This window comes from Amblyomma americanum, chromosome 3 (genome assembly GCF_052857255.1).
Source record: "Amblyomma americanum isolate KBUSLIRL-KWMA chromosome 3, ASM5285725v1, whole genome shotgun sequence".
Lineage (NCBI taxonomy): Eukaryota > Metazoa > Arthropoda > Arachnida > Ixodida > Ixodidae > Amblyomma > Amblyomma americanum.
The window spans coordinates 65,213,747-65,226,728 of NC_135499.1; the positions used below are offsets into that span (position 1 = coordinate 65,213,747).

Consider the following 12,982-nt stretch of genomic DNA (forward strand, 5'->3'; position numbering starts at 1 on the left):
TAAACGCATGCTCTTACATTAGGCGGGGGGCCCCGTCTGCTCGTTCTGGTTTTCTCGCCTCATACTTGTCGCTCGAAGTTCCGTTGCCCATGGTTCCACATACTAAGCAGATTAGAATAAATGGGCCCCCTTCTCCTACTGCCCGAGGTTAGGCCCTGGGCTGCAGCCCCCTTAGCCCCCCCCCTTAATCCAGCGCTGGCCGTGCCCCCCCCCCCTAGCCATGAGACAACTAGCATATGAAACATATATTCGCTGTAAAACTACCATACGCCTCAGTAATATGGAACCCTCGTCAGGCCTACTTAATTCACTCACTCGAAGCCATCCAGAACCGGTCAGCACGTTCCATTACCTGACAGTGTAAATCTTGGCTTAGTGTCGCTATCATGAAATCATCTATCGGGCTCAAATCACAAACAGTACTTTAACTTTCCAGCACTTCGGGAAAACTTTCTACGCACTCTGGTATGATCATCCCGCCGCTTATTTAATTCCTCCAGCATACAGCGATTGCACGGTTCCACTAATGCATTCAACATATCGTTCCTTCCTAGAGCAATAGAAGGCTGGGATAACGTACCTGAACACATTTTAGGCTAATCCTTTCAGATTTTGGCAGCTTACTCATCGATTATTGCAACGAACAACAAAACTCTTCCTGCACCCTGTATAACCTACCATATACTGCAATCCGAAAAACATGTTTTACTCTACTCGTTGTGTCGCTGTATGTTTTTTCTATCACATTATGTCCTTACTTGACTGTTTAAATTTTTTACACTTTCTTTAGTTTTGTTAGTTCTCTTATTACTTTCCCTTTCGTATGTATGTATGACCGCCGGACACTCTTGTGCCCCCTCACCTCATATGTAATGTCCCTATGAGACCCCTGAGGTTTAATAAATGATGACGGTGATTACATTTTTTAACGTTTACAGGTTTTTATTTTAAAAACTGTCAGAGATACGCTCGAGCAGTTTGTGCATACGGGTTTTGCATCAAGGCGGACATTATATATATGATAGAGATCGATAATTAAAATATTCAACTACAGTTCACCAGTCAACTTTTTATTAAGATTTTAAAGGGCAAGACTATAGTGCGCGAACTGAAGGTCGTCAACACAGGAAGTGAGTCCGGAATTTTAGGGTTCTTAATCGGCAATATCGAACTATCGAAATATCGATATGACGTTCGAAATATCGAACGATTTGAGAGATCGTAGAGTTGGCTTTCCCGCGTTGCACATTCATAAAATGGCGTCGCTGCGCCTGATATCATCGCTGAAATCAAGGCAACAAGGCAACATCATCAAGTATACACAAACGTCGTCCGTATCTGATTTATAAAAAATGTTAACGACGCCATTATATAATTGTGCAATGCGGGAAAGCTAACTCAACGACTTTTCAAATGCGTATTTTTGACGTTCGATATTTCTAATCGGATTTCTCATTAAGAGAAGCTAAAGCCAGGTCTAACCTGTGATGTTGACGGACTTTCTCGTTGAAATCAACAACAAACATTTGATTGGTTAATGCTGCCTAATTAATCGCCTAATTACAGACATCACGTACATAACTTCCGCCTAGCCGTACAATCCAGCTGCAGGTACCCGACCGACGTATCTTTCGCAGTTTTTAAAATAAAATTCTGTAAGTGTAAAAAAAAAATCACCTTGTATGTGACCCGCTTAACTGGTACAAGTAATTTCACCCATTTTATATTTCCGTTCAAATGAACAGTAATGAACATCATGTTGAAAATATGGGTCAGTTATGTAAAAATAGAATCCGGTGCAACATTTGAGGGCTGCAACGCTGCCATATCACTGACTATTGCACTGATGCTATGTAGTTACCGTATTCCACGTCTTGGATGCAGTGCACGTTGAAACACTGATCCACCTTGCTTAAGGACTAAATACTCTCAAGCGTTTTCATAAATGCCATATGCAGATTTGCCGGAAGAAGATAAAAATTTGCATTCAATTTATCAGCTGAAAAAAATCAGTCATATTTTTCGCGCGCGCATGAATTTTGAGCGGCATGCTTGTTTTAAAGCATAAAATGTTTTTAGCTCTCATTCTTTGCATCCAGCAGAAAAAGAAATTGGCTGTCGTTCAACCCAGCTGAACCTGGTAAGACGAGAGCGAATAGCTCGGATACGCCCAGTTAAGCAAGGTTAAGCGCGGTTTTGCTTTGGTTTTGCCTCGGCCTCGGCTAAGCGCTTTCTCTCCTTAAGTTCGCGCACCTTTCGACGACTTTTCTCCAGCCTCTGTGCTCGTTCTTCACCCGTCTTTGTATCGTACGCCTCACGTTTTCGCTGTAAGGCAGCTCGTCTCCGAGCTACATCGGCCGGATGATCCGACTCTGCTTGCCTCCGATTGGAAATCGTTTGCCACGATGACGCTGTTCAGCCGCGATGTCGTCTGGCGAGGCTACGCCACATAGCCACTTTTATTTTTGTCCCTCTCCACTCCGTGATACGGTGAGCGGCGGCGCAGGTGTTACTGCTTCCCATTGGCTGCAGTTGGCGCGAGGCTTCTCCGAACTAACCTGTAGTGTGTACCCAGTGACTCAGGTAAGCTCAAGTTAGTTCGGAGCGCGGGACAAGACAAGATATTCTTGCTCGGGGTTCGTACTTCTGGAGTGGTGCTTTCGCTCTGAAAAAAATCCGCAACTCGAACCGGAGCCTGTGCAAACGTAGCCGCTTCGTTTCCCGATGCGTTAAACCACTCGGCAGTCGCCACGGCCTCCCGCGCTCAGTGGTCTTATTGGCAGCTTGATACGCATTCTAATATTCATTATATCCGTCGTCTTTCATCCGTTTGTTTTGCGCTTACAAGTACTCAGCGCCAGTAGCACTGCTGAAATGGCGGCTTCAAGTGGCCCCACACAAAAGTGCGAAGGCAGCCGAAAGCGTCGCTAAGGCCTATAAGCAGCGAACGATTGCTATAGCGTGTCAAACAGCGAAACCAGCCAGGGACACTGGGAACAAAAATGAGGAGCTGCTGACCGCTGCTGCACCTAAAGCACCAAAAGCGCCGAGAGAAGCCGAGCGCGTTGTCCAGCTATACGAAACGCAGCCTGAGGGCGGAAGCTTCTCGACCTGCGAAAGCAGCCGCGAGACCATGCGCGTTGCCTCAAGCTGCAAGTACAAAAGCGGGCCAAGGTGGTGGCGCGTCCGGCGGCCGAAGAACCTGGCCTAACCCGTGGGCGGGTATACCGCTATCCACGGGCATTTCGCGTGGTAGGCGTTACTCTGAAATGAAGCTATTACCCCAGGTATCCTCGTTATGGCGGCTTCGAAGCACTCAGCGCTACAGTAAATCTGATCCCGAGCACACGCATCCCTTAAAATTTCGCGCCTTACTGCACATGCACCGGTCTCTCTCCTTCTTCACATGAGCGAGAATGTCGTTCCGTCGAGTTCTTTTCTTTTATCCCCGGTACTCTAAGTGTGACAGCCGGTATGTAGCAAACGTATTCGCTACTCGTTGCGAGCAGAGCACTGGGAGAAGTGCGTGGATTTTACAGAGGCCTTCGCAGCCGTGCATGAACACGACTTCTGCAAAAGAACAAATAACGCGTTCACTATGCCTTGTTCTACTTCGTGCCACGTCTGCAAAGCGAGACACCTTCTCATGGGACTTCCACAGATGGTGGCTTGGAGGAATCAGTGGCCTCGCCACGGCGGCGCTCGGCTACTGAGCCGGAATTCCCGGGTTGGCCGCGTTTGAATAGAGGCGAAAGAGAGAGAGATAAAACGTTTATTGCAATTCGGGAAGGTTGCTCGAGCAACTTGGGTGGCACCCCTAGTCCAAGGCGCCACTGGCTTTCGCTGACTGACGGACTTGCTGAACCAACTTTAGTTGCTGATCCAGGGCCTCGCTGGTCAGGGCCACCTCCCATTGCTCATATGTCGGGTTGGGCACTGTTAAGTGTTTTGGTTTCGCTGTGCATTCCCACGACATGTGGTAGAGCGTAGGGAAATTAAGCTCTACACCAAGGGCATGTATTCTGATATCGAGTGGGGCTAATCTTGTGTAGGATGAACAGGTTAGGGAAATTGTTGTTCTGAATTTTCCTCCAGTCTATGACTTCGGAGGAGTCGAGTTTTTTTTAGGGGGAGGGTATTTTCTGAGCTCCAGCCTAATAAGTTCTAATCTGTCACCATAGGTGCTAGGCATGGGCGTGGGGTAGGGATGAGGATCCGCCCGATTGGGTAAATCTCGGGCTAGATCGTTCACTACCTCATTGTCAGCTAGTCCTTCGTGACCAGGTGTCCATGTTAGTTTGTGTGTTTGACTTAGATTGCCAAGTAGCTCTGTTGCTCTTGAGGGAAGCCTGCCATTAAGAAAGTCTCGGCAGGCTTGTTGGGAGTCTGTTATGACGTGAGAGGACTCTCCTTTTTGGTCTTTGTGTTTGATGGTGATAGCTATTGCCAGAGCCTCTGCAGAGGAAGGGCTTGCTGCATAGATAGACGCTTGGATAGACGGTTTTAGTTGGTGGTCAATCGCAGCGACTGAGAACTTTCCCGGCGTGGGGTAGGTCCCAATGTCTACGTAGACGGCTTCACGGTCTTTTTCTAGTTGTTTCTGAAGTGCCTTTGCACTCGCTTGTCGCCTGCCTTGCTGATGGGCATGATGCATGTGACGCGGGATTGGGCCAACGGGGATCTTCTGTCTGGTTTGGATTAGAAGAGAGGTTTTACTGCCTCTTGTCTCCAGCCCCGGACATTTCCCTAATTTAGAGAGGATCGTCCTTCCCGCATTTGTTGTTATAAGCCGTTCTTTTTGACTTTTCAAGAGGGCTTCTTGGAGATCGGTAAAAGTGTTGTGCAGACCAAGCTCAAGGAGTCGTTCTGTAGAAGTGGCTTTTGGAAGATTGAGGGCAGTTTTATAAGCTCCTCTTATGATTGTATCGATAGCTCTGTTTTCCACAGTGCCCAGTTTTCGGTAAGGGAGGCCGTATGTTATCCTGCTCATAACTAGGGCCTGGACGAGTCTAAGGGTACGTGTCCTCTTCTCTCATACCCTTGCGGTGCCAGGTAATACTGCGGATCATTAGTGAGATTAGATTAACGGTTGTTTTGATGGTTCTGATCATATGGTCGGATCTGAGGTTACTTTGAAGCCAGAGCCCCAGTATCCGGATCTTGTCCACTTCATTAATGATGCGTCCTCCCAGGAAAAGCTCAACTTCTCCTGGGGACGTGTAAGGTAGTTTGTGGAGTCTAGTTCACCAATGCCTATGGTGGCGGTTCTGTTGGAGAGGAAAGCATTGATGTAGTCAAAGATCCTCTCTCCACAGTTTAGACCACTCAGCTCCTCTAGGATAGCCTGATGGGAGATGGGCGGCTAAATGTAAAGGCGCCCGTGTGCTGTGCGATGTCAGCGCACGTTAAAGATGTCCAGGTGGTCGAAATTATTACGGAGTCCTTCTCCACTACGGCACCTCTTTCTTCCTTTCTTCTTTCACTGCCACCTTCCAACTTTCCCTTACGGAGCGGTTGGGGTGTACACCGACATATGTGAGACAGATACTGCGCCATTTCGTTTCCTCAGAAACAAATTTTGAAAACCAATTTTTAATCAGTGGCTCCCGCCTTTCAACATGCGCCACAGAACGCAGCTGTTCAGACTGTACCCGAACATGCAGTTGCGTTGTTAAGAAAGTAGATCAGTGTATATGTGGTCCTTTGATTATCTCACATCGTACCGAGAGCACGCCCTTGGAAACAGCGCTCGAAGACGCGGACGGACGGAAAGGAGACACGGCGCTGAGGAATGGTCTCTTCTTGACGCGTCCGTGTCTTTTAGCGCTGCTTGCAAAATTATTCAGAACCAACTCGCCCAGTGAGGTGCTCAGCTCAGGGTTTAGATTTGTGGACGAGTCAAGTGTCCTTCTTCATGGCTGACGCCATAAACGTGTCGGCGTTTTCCGCATAAAACTCAACTGCGCTAGCCCTGTCTTTGTCTGTGTGCACAGTGTTTGCGTGGAATGCTAAACCGACCTGCAGCCCCCCATGGTCGTACGCCAGCTTTGTCACAGCTGCGTGATTTTTGTCGCTCGCAGCGCAAGTGGAAACGGAAAGTGTAGCGTCCACCCCTACGCGGCTGCAGCGAGGCAGCAACAGAGGCTGGGACATCCGAGGCCTGCGGCTGCTGCCAAGCAGAAAAGCGACCGGCCCAGCAGCAAGGGGTAAGCAGAAGCGGGAGAAAGCCGAGCTTTGCCACGGATCTGTGCACCTACTGTCGTACCTCGGCCTGCACAGCCGTGCAACTGCCGCCTTTCCTCTCTTGCCGAGCACGTTCCTGCGGGTCGTTTTTCGTGCAACAGAACGTAAGCGTACCCTTTCCCGCCGCTCTTGCCAAGAGCTACAGGTGCACATACGCGCCCGATGTGCAGCTGCAGGTACGGAGGTGAGCAGGCGCTCCAGTACACCGGTCTGTTTCCGTCGAAAGCTCTGCGCTCGGCGGCGGCCACTATGCAGCCCTAAGAGCTGTGCCTCGCCCTTTTAGGAGACTGTGAGTGACGCGCTGCTGCCTCTTATGAAGATAGTGATGTTTGAACCCGTGTAAAAATGGTCTATAGACTTCTTATACACTCTGCTGCCTTCTTATAGATATTTTCTTTTGTCTATTCGTAGCCTATATACAAAGATTTATTAAAAGTGCATGACCATAATCTATAGATTGTCTATAGACTGCCTGTGGGATTCGTATTGTCTGTAGTATAGTCGATATGATTTGTCTATAGAAAGCCTACAGATTTTATTGACAAAATTATGTGGACAGTCCCTGGTTTCTCTAAACAAATTTTTCTAAGGGAAGGAAACTGCCACAGAGGGCGCTTCTCACACATATCGCTAGGTGGCTTCAGCCACCGCCCGATTTAAAGGGCCAGCCGTATCCATCCACCCACCCACCCACCCACCCATCCACCCATCCATCCATCCACCCATCCATCCATCCATCCATCCATCCATCCATCCATCCATCCATCCACCCGCCCATCCATCCATCCATCCATCCATCCATCCATCCATCCATCCAATCCAATCCAATCCCATCCCATTCATCCATCCATCCACCCACCCACCCACCCACCCACCCACCCACCTACCCATCCATCCATCCATCCATCCATCCATCCATCCATCCATCCATCCATCCATCCATCCATCCATCCATCCATCCATCCACCCACCCACCCGTCCGTCCGTCCGTCCGTCCGTCCATCCATCCATCCATCCATCCATCTTCGCTGTGACTGCGCAAGGTGCTGTCTCGGTGTCCGCCTTCTGGAAGCCCCCAGGGGCGGTCAGCTTCTGCCCATCGGCTGTGACCGCAACGACGCCTTCTGGTGCGGAAAATCGACTCTGCGCAAGCCCAAAAAGAAGCCGAGGGAAGGAAGAGGGCATCAGACTGCCCCCTTGAGGGAAGTGAATCCGAGTCTGTTTAGAAGTGAGCGATTCTGGCAGATCGTCCCGCTGTAGGCCTATAGACTTGCAAAGAAAATAAAGCTAGACGCAATCATGGCCCTTTGGAAGATATATGTCGAAAAACAAAGAAACGCTGCAAATTAAATAGGTCGCATTCGCCACAACTCAACCAGGCTGTTATAATTAACCAACTTGCACGTAGACGCGCTTGGCAACATAAAACGAAAAGCGGATGGCATAGAGCTTTCAATAAAGCACTTGTCGAATTACCATGATGACGTGCTGATGTAAAATGCTGGAGGCGATTACCGGTTCAGCGTTCGTCATTTTTAATGATGCTGAAGGCATTCGTTAGCAGAAATCTTCACGTGGATTTCGTCTGTGCCCGATAAATAATTTATGAGTAACTTTCTTCTCCCGTGTGGTTCGTTTCGTTGTCACCTTCAACATACGAATGCCGGATATGATGTGTTATGAGGATACGTGATGAAAAACTACCATATTAAAGATGCTGGTTCATTCGCTCTCATTACGTATCTTGGTGCTGCGTAATCGTAATAGTTGGAGTAAAACAAACAGGCCAGAAAGAGCAAAAACAACCTGCAATGTGATATTACTTGCTGCGCCACTTGTTGAAAGTTTCGTTTCTGGGCGATGTCGACAGTTCATGCGTCACCATGACGGGGAAAAAAAAAAACTTCATACCCTTCTTTTCTACAGCGCATATAAAGACAAAACTTTCAGTATGGGTTCCTTATTAGCTGAAAAACTTGGTGAGACAAAAATTCAAAAATGCGTTTTTATTTACTAGAATCGCATTTTTTTATCGCCCAATTAGCTTAATTCAAAACTGCATTGACAACAAAGAATACTATCGAAGCATCCAAAACGGGTGCCCGCGACGGAATCGCTGCCTGACGCCCGCTTTTACCGCGGTCCGCACCGGTTCCAGCGCCTACGACATTCGGTTACCTTTTCCTGTCCTCTATGTAGTACAGCATTACTCCTCCAAGGGAGCCTTGGATAAGGCCGATGTGGCCCAATATGCCAGCCTCGCTTAACCTCACTTCCTTCGTCCGCAGTCCGCAATGGCTTCGGCGTCAATAAAACGGCTCTTGGAAGAATAATGTCACTGATGGCAAGAAGACATCTGTTCCGAGTATTTAGGCCTGTTTCTTGACTGTGAAGCGAAAGCCAGCGCGTGGGATAGATCAACGCACTACCTCGATTAAATCTAAGGTTTGACGAAATCTCGTCCGGTCGGGTAGTAGATTTCACATATTGCCTCGATTCCGTTGTCTTCGTTGGCTTCCTCGCACGGCCCACGACTACATCGGTCGCAGCAGCGTCTTTACATGCCTTCACCGCATTACAAGGGTGTCCTGTGGTGGAGAATGGGCACGCGAGGCAGAAGACTCGCCGCTGCTTTGATCATTGGTGAACAGAACTCGTCCGGCGCTTCTCTCGGGACTGGGCCCCTTATCGCAATAACCAGCGCTAATTTTCTTTTGTGTGATGTTTTTGTTTCTTTGTGCCTGACGTACGCTTTCTCCCTTTCGTGCCTCTGCGCACGACGTTAAACGATCGAGTGCAGACGCTAAATGCTGGCTCCGTGCTTTCTTGCTTTTGCAAAGACGGGTACATGACTCTGCATGGATGATCACGTGGTGTTCGCCTGCGACCGGGGAACAATTTGATTCAGTTTATGCTGTCATCATCTCTCGGTATCGCTTTCAACAGCCAAACAATCGCTATGACATCAATAGGTGACGTGACGAATGAAAAAAGTTGGTGGTGGTTTAGCTCTGGTTAAACCTGGAGTGACGCGATAGCCACAGCTGGCCGAGTGGAACTTGCTCAGTTGAATTGCAAAGTCAGTCTTTCGCCGCTCCGTTTCTTCTTCTTCTTCTCCTCAAGTAATATGGCTCCGTTTCCCTGGGCGTTCTTCATCTTCGTCCCACTTGACACGGCGCATGCGCACAGCTGTGGCAGCTCGCTTTCGCCGGCCCGCCGCGCCGCCGCCAGCAGCAGCTGCTCCGCTCCACGTGGCTGATCACCTGACCGACCACGTGATCAGCCACGGCGCCGCGCCGCCGGCAGCTGCTCCGCACAACGTGATCAACAACGTGACAGCGTGGCGGTGCCGCCGCCGCCACGCTGAAGGCTCGAAATGCTACCGTAATGTAGCTATCGCTACAAAACTTCGATATAGTGGCTGCTTCGACGTTTTAATTCTCTACAGAAACCAGCCTGCCACTAGACCCGAATTGACAACGAAAGACTTCTTTGGAACGACCCTGGGGGCTTCGTTAGAACGCCGCCGAGGCGACTCCAATCCAACTGCACTTAGGGAGGAAAGGGTAGCACTGCATTAAACCGTGCTACCGTAGAAATGACCGTAAAATGTGATTGCAGTGTGGGGACCCCAAAATGTCGCCCGTATAGGATCGTGCATATGTCACAGTCGCTGTAAAGCCCGTCGCCCGCACCACACGCCGAAATCTGTAGTTCGCGAGGTCGCTTTCCGTCCTTGAAGTGCTCCCTTTTCTGCCTCTTCGGCTACTTTGGCGAGTGGGCCTGCACTCTGTCGGCAGCCTGGCTCAGTTCGTCTTCCATCACTGTGCATGCAGCACCATAGACTTGTGCACAGAAACGCGCCCTCTGTCTTGCAGAGCATACTGTGCACGTTTTAGCGCGAGAGCTCGATTACTACATGTCTCCCAAGGTCAATCTTGTTGCCCGTTTGACTTTTAGGCCAAAGAGCGCAGGCAAACCACGTAACTCGCCAAGCAGAGGCGCACCTGCGCGCGCTTGCCGGCTCCGCAGCTCTGATACCACGTGATTAGGAGTTTCTACGCAGGTCGTCTCTCCTTCAGATTCGCCACGGTTGAGGCGCGCGCCGGCCCGAGTGTGCCGCGTCCGATCATCCAAGAAGGTGTGCTGCAGAGGACGCGAGCTGGACGGGCCGCTGCAACCGAGGAGCAACGAGAAGCTAGACTTGCGAAGAAACGGAACTGAGCTTTCGCTCCGTAAAACTAGTTTCAGAAGAGTTAAACCTCACCAAATTTTTCTTAGCAACAATGGGCGTATTGAATTCTGCCTTTTGCTGTGCAGTGGCCTGAATTGTGCTTGAAAGCATAATTTCCGCTCCTGTTTCAGCACTCTAAGTTGTCATTACCTGCGGATCTCTTCAAATGAATGCCGGAAGTCGCTTCGAAGAGGTCCGTTTATTGGTTTTGGCAATGGTACGCTGAGTTTTCGTGTGGCTTGTGCTGCTATATATAGATGGAGAAATAATTCCACGCTGGGGAAAAATAACTTTGCCAGCTTGACACGACTGAATTCCTAAGAAGAAATTGCGCAGGAGAGCTGCGTTTGAAAGTCACCCACAAATGTGTGTGTGCAGATTTGGGCCCCGCCGTCGAAGCCCCGTGGCCGATGCGAGAACATAGGCAAGACGCAGTAATGCGTGTAGGCGGGAAGTGTCCGAGGCGAACACGAAAGGCCGTGGCCCCCTCGCTTTCTCCGCCGCCGGGGCTGTGTTGTAACGCAAGCATAACGCCGTGCAAACGCCACAGCTAGGCTTTCGGGTAGGAAGGAATAACACGAGAAACTCCGGAAAAGCGGCAACCGAAGCCATAAAACACACCCCGCACTCTTGGAGAAGGGACGCCGTCGAAAGCCGCTACTCTCTTAATGACCACCGACTCAGCAGAGAGCCGCAAGGATCGACAGCGAGTGCCATGCTTCCGAAGTGGCCGTCGCCATACAGCTGCGAGTGAGAGACAGGCCGACGGCGTAGCACCACCCGCCAAAGTGTAACAGTACACGCGACAGGAGAGGGGGGGGGGGGGGGGGGGGCGGAGAGGAGACGCTTGGAACATCTCCGAAACATATCAGCTCCTAGAATTCGGTTGCGCCACAAACGGAAAACTAGGGGGAAGCCCGGAGAGAGCACGTCTGTCAGATCATCAGGCCGTGATCACCACCGCTGGTAATGAATGAGTAACACCGACAATGAATAAATGGGAGTGAAACGTGAGTGTGTCTCCATAGCTAGCGCTCATTATCCTCGTTATCACGCGTGTAATAGCCATAATTTTTTTCACTTATGCGTCTTCTGCGCGGATCACAGCAGGTTCTGCACTGCCGGCGATCAGTGTGGCCGGTCAACCGCCGAGCACCGCTGCGAGGCTACTATTGCAGCCTGCAAGTTTCGACAGCACGTGCGTCCGCGCAGACTGCAATCGCCGTGGGTCGCGTGTCATGCCAGGAGCCGCGTCCCTTTTCCAGCCTGTTTCTCTTTCTCTGCTTGCTGGGTTGGTGGCCGCTGGCAACTTTTATGTGTCATTAAAGGGGCTGGCGCTCCACCAAAGTTAGTCGCTTTTTTTCTTTTCACAACCTCCGCCGTGTCTCACCACTGCGCCACACCCTTGGTTCTGACGCCAGGGAGGGCGCAGCAACCTTTGCGTAACGCCTGATGACGTCTGCTCTCTTTCGCACACAGCGTTCTCCTCTGCCGAAGCTGATATCCCCCCGCAGCGGTTACCGCTCACTAGATACGCACGTCAAGGTTTGGCGTGTGGGATGGCGTCATGCTTGTCGCAGAAGGTAGTCGGTTACTTCGAAACGCCTGACGTTTGCACGAGCGACCGCATGATGGCCATGAATTCTAAATTGCGAATTGTGGTATCTAACTTCCCAAAGCGACTCTGGCTATGAGGCACGCTGTAGTGGGGCGCTTACGATAATTTAGACCTCCTGGCATTCGTTAACGTGCACTACATAACACAGTACACTGGCCTCTAGCATCTCGCCTCCATCGAATTGCGATCGCCGCGGCCGGGTTCGAACCCGCGTCTTTCGGAAAATAGCCGGGCACCATAACCACTGAGCCACCGCGGCGGCCCAAGCACCTGGGGTTTTTCAACGTTCTGTGATATCTCACGGTGCACAGGCGTCTTTGTATTGAGCTCCCATGGAAATACGGCCGCCGCTGCCGGGGTCGAACCCGTGACCTTGGAATAAGCAACCCAAAGCCATTGAACCACCGCGGCGGGTCGCTTGGGAGCTGTGGGACGCTCATCACTGGACAGTGCCACGGTGGGTATAAGTGATGTCGCAACACGTGGCCTTCTGATGATTTCCCCGGACATGTGAAGTACTTAGGCAAATGTCGAATGGGCGAGCATCCCTTGAACAGTGGCGTTGTAAAAACGGCAGCCCCGTCAAGGCGCATGCCGATGAGGCGCCAACAGACGAATCGGCCGACCACGTGTACGCGTGGCAGGCGGCTTGCATGAGCACGATGACACCGTCGCACTTGGTGCATCAGTGTCGGGCTCCGTAGCAGTCGCATCGGTCGTACGTGCTGTAGTTGTCGCAGTGTTGGCGCTGTAAGCTGCACACGCGAATCCCCGTACGCCAAGCGAACCCTTCCGACGGCGCTGAGCGACAGTCCATCACTGCCAGCCCTGAGCGTGCTCCGGCAGTGCTTTCGAAGGAGGAGTCTGCCCTGCAGCCCTGCCTCCTT

At 50.7% G+C, this 12,982-nt stretch overlaps 1 protein-coding gene across 3 annotated transcripts in view; it reads left to right on the forward strand.

Annotated features, from left to right (window-relative positions):
• Positions 1 to 12,982, forward strand: part of LOC144124630 (monocarboxylate transporter 12-B-like) — an 84,609-nt gene that overhangs the window by 46,758 nt on the left and 24,869 nt on the right. For all 3 annotated transcript variants that reach the window (XM_077657430.1, XM_077657429.1, XM_077657431.1), the window contains exon 2: positions 6,081 to 6,206. The gene's annotated coding sequence lies outside the window, so the exon portion shown is untranslated. The remainder of the gene's footprint in view (positions 1 to 6,080; positions 6,207 to 12,982) is intronic.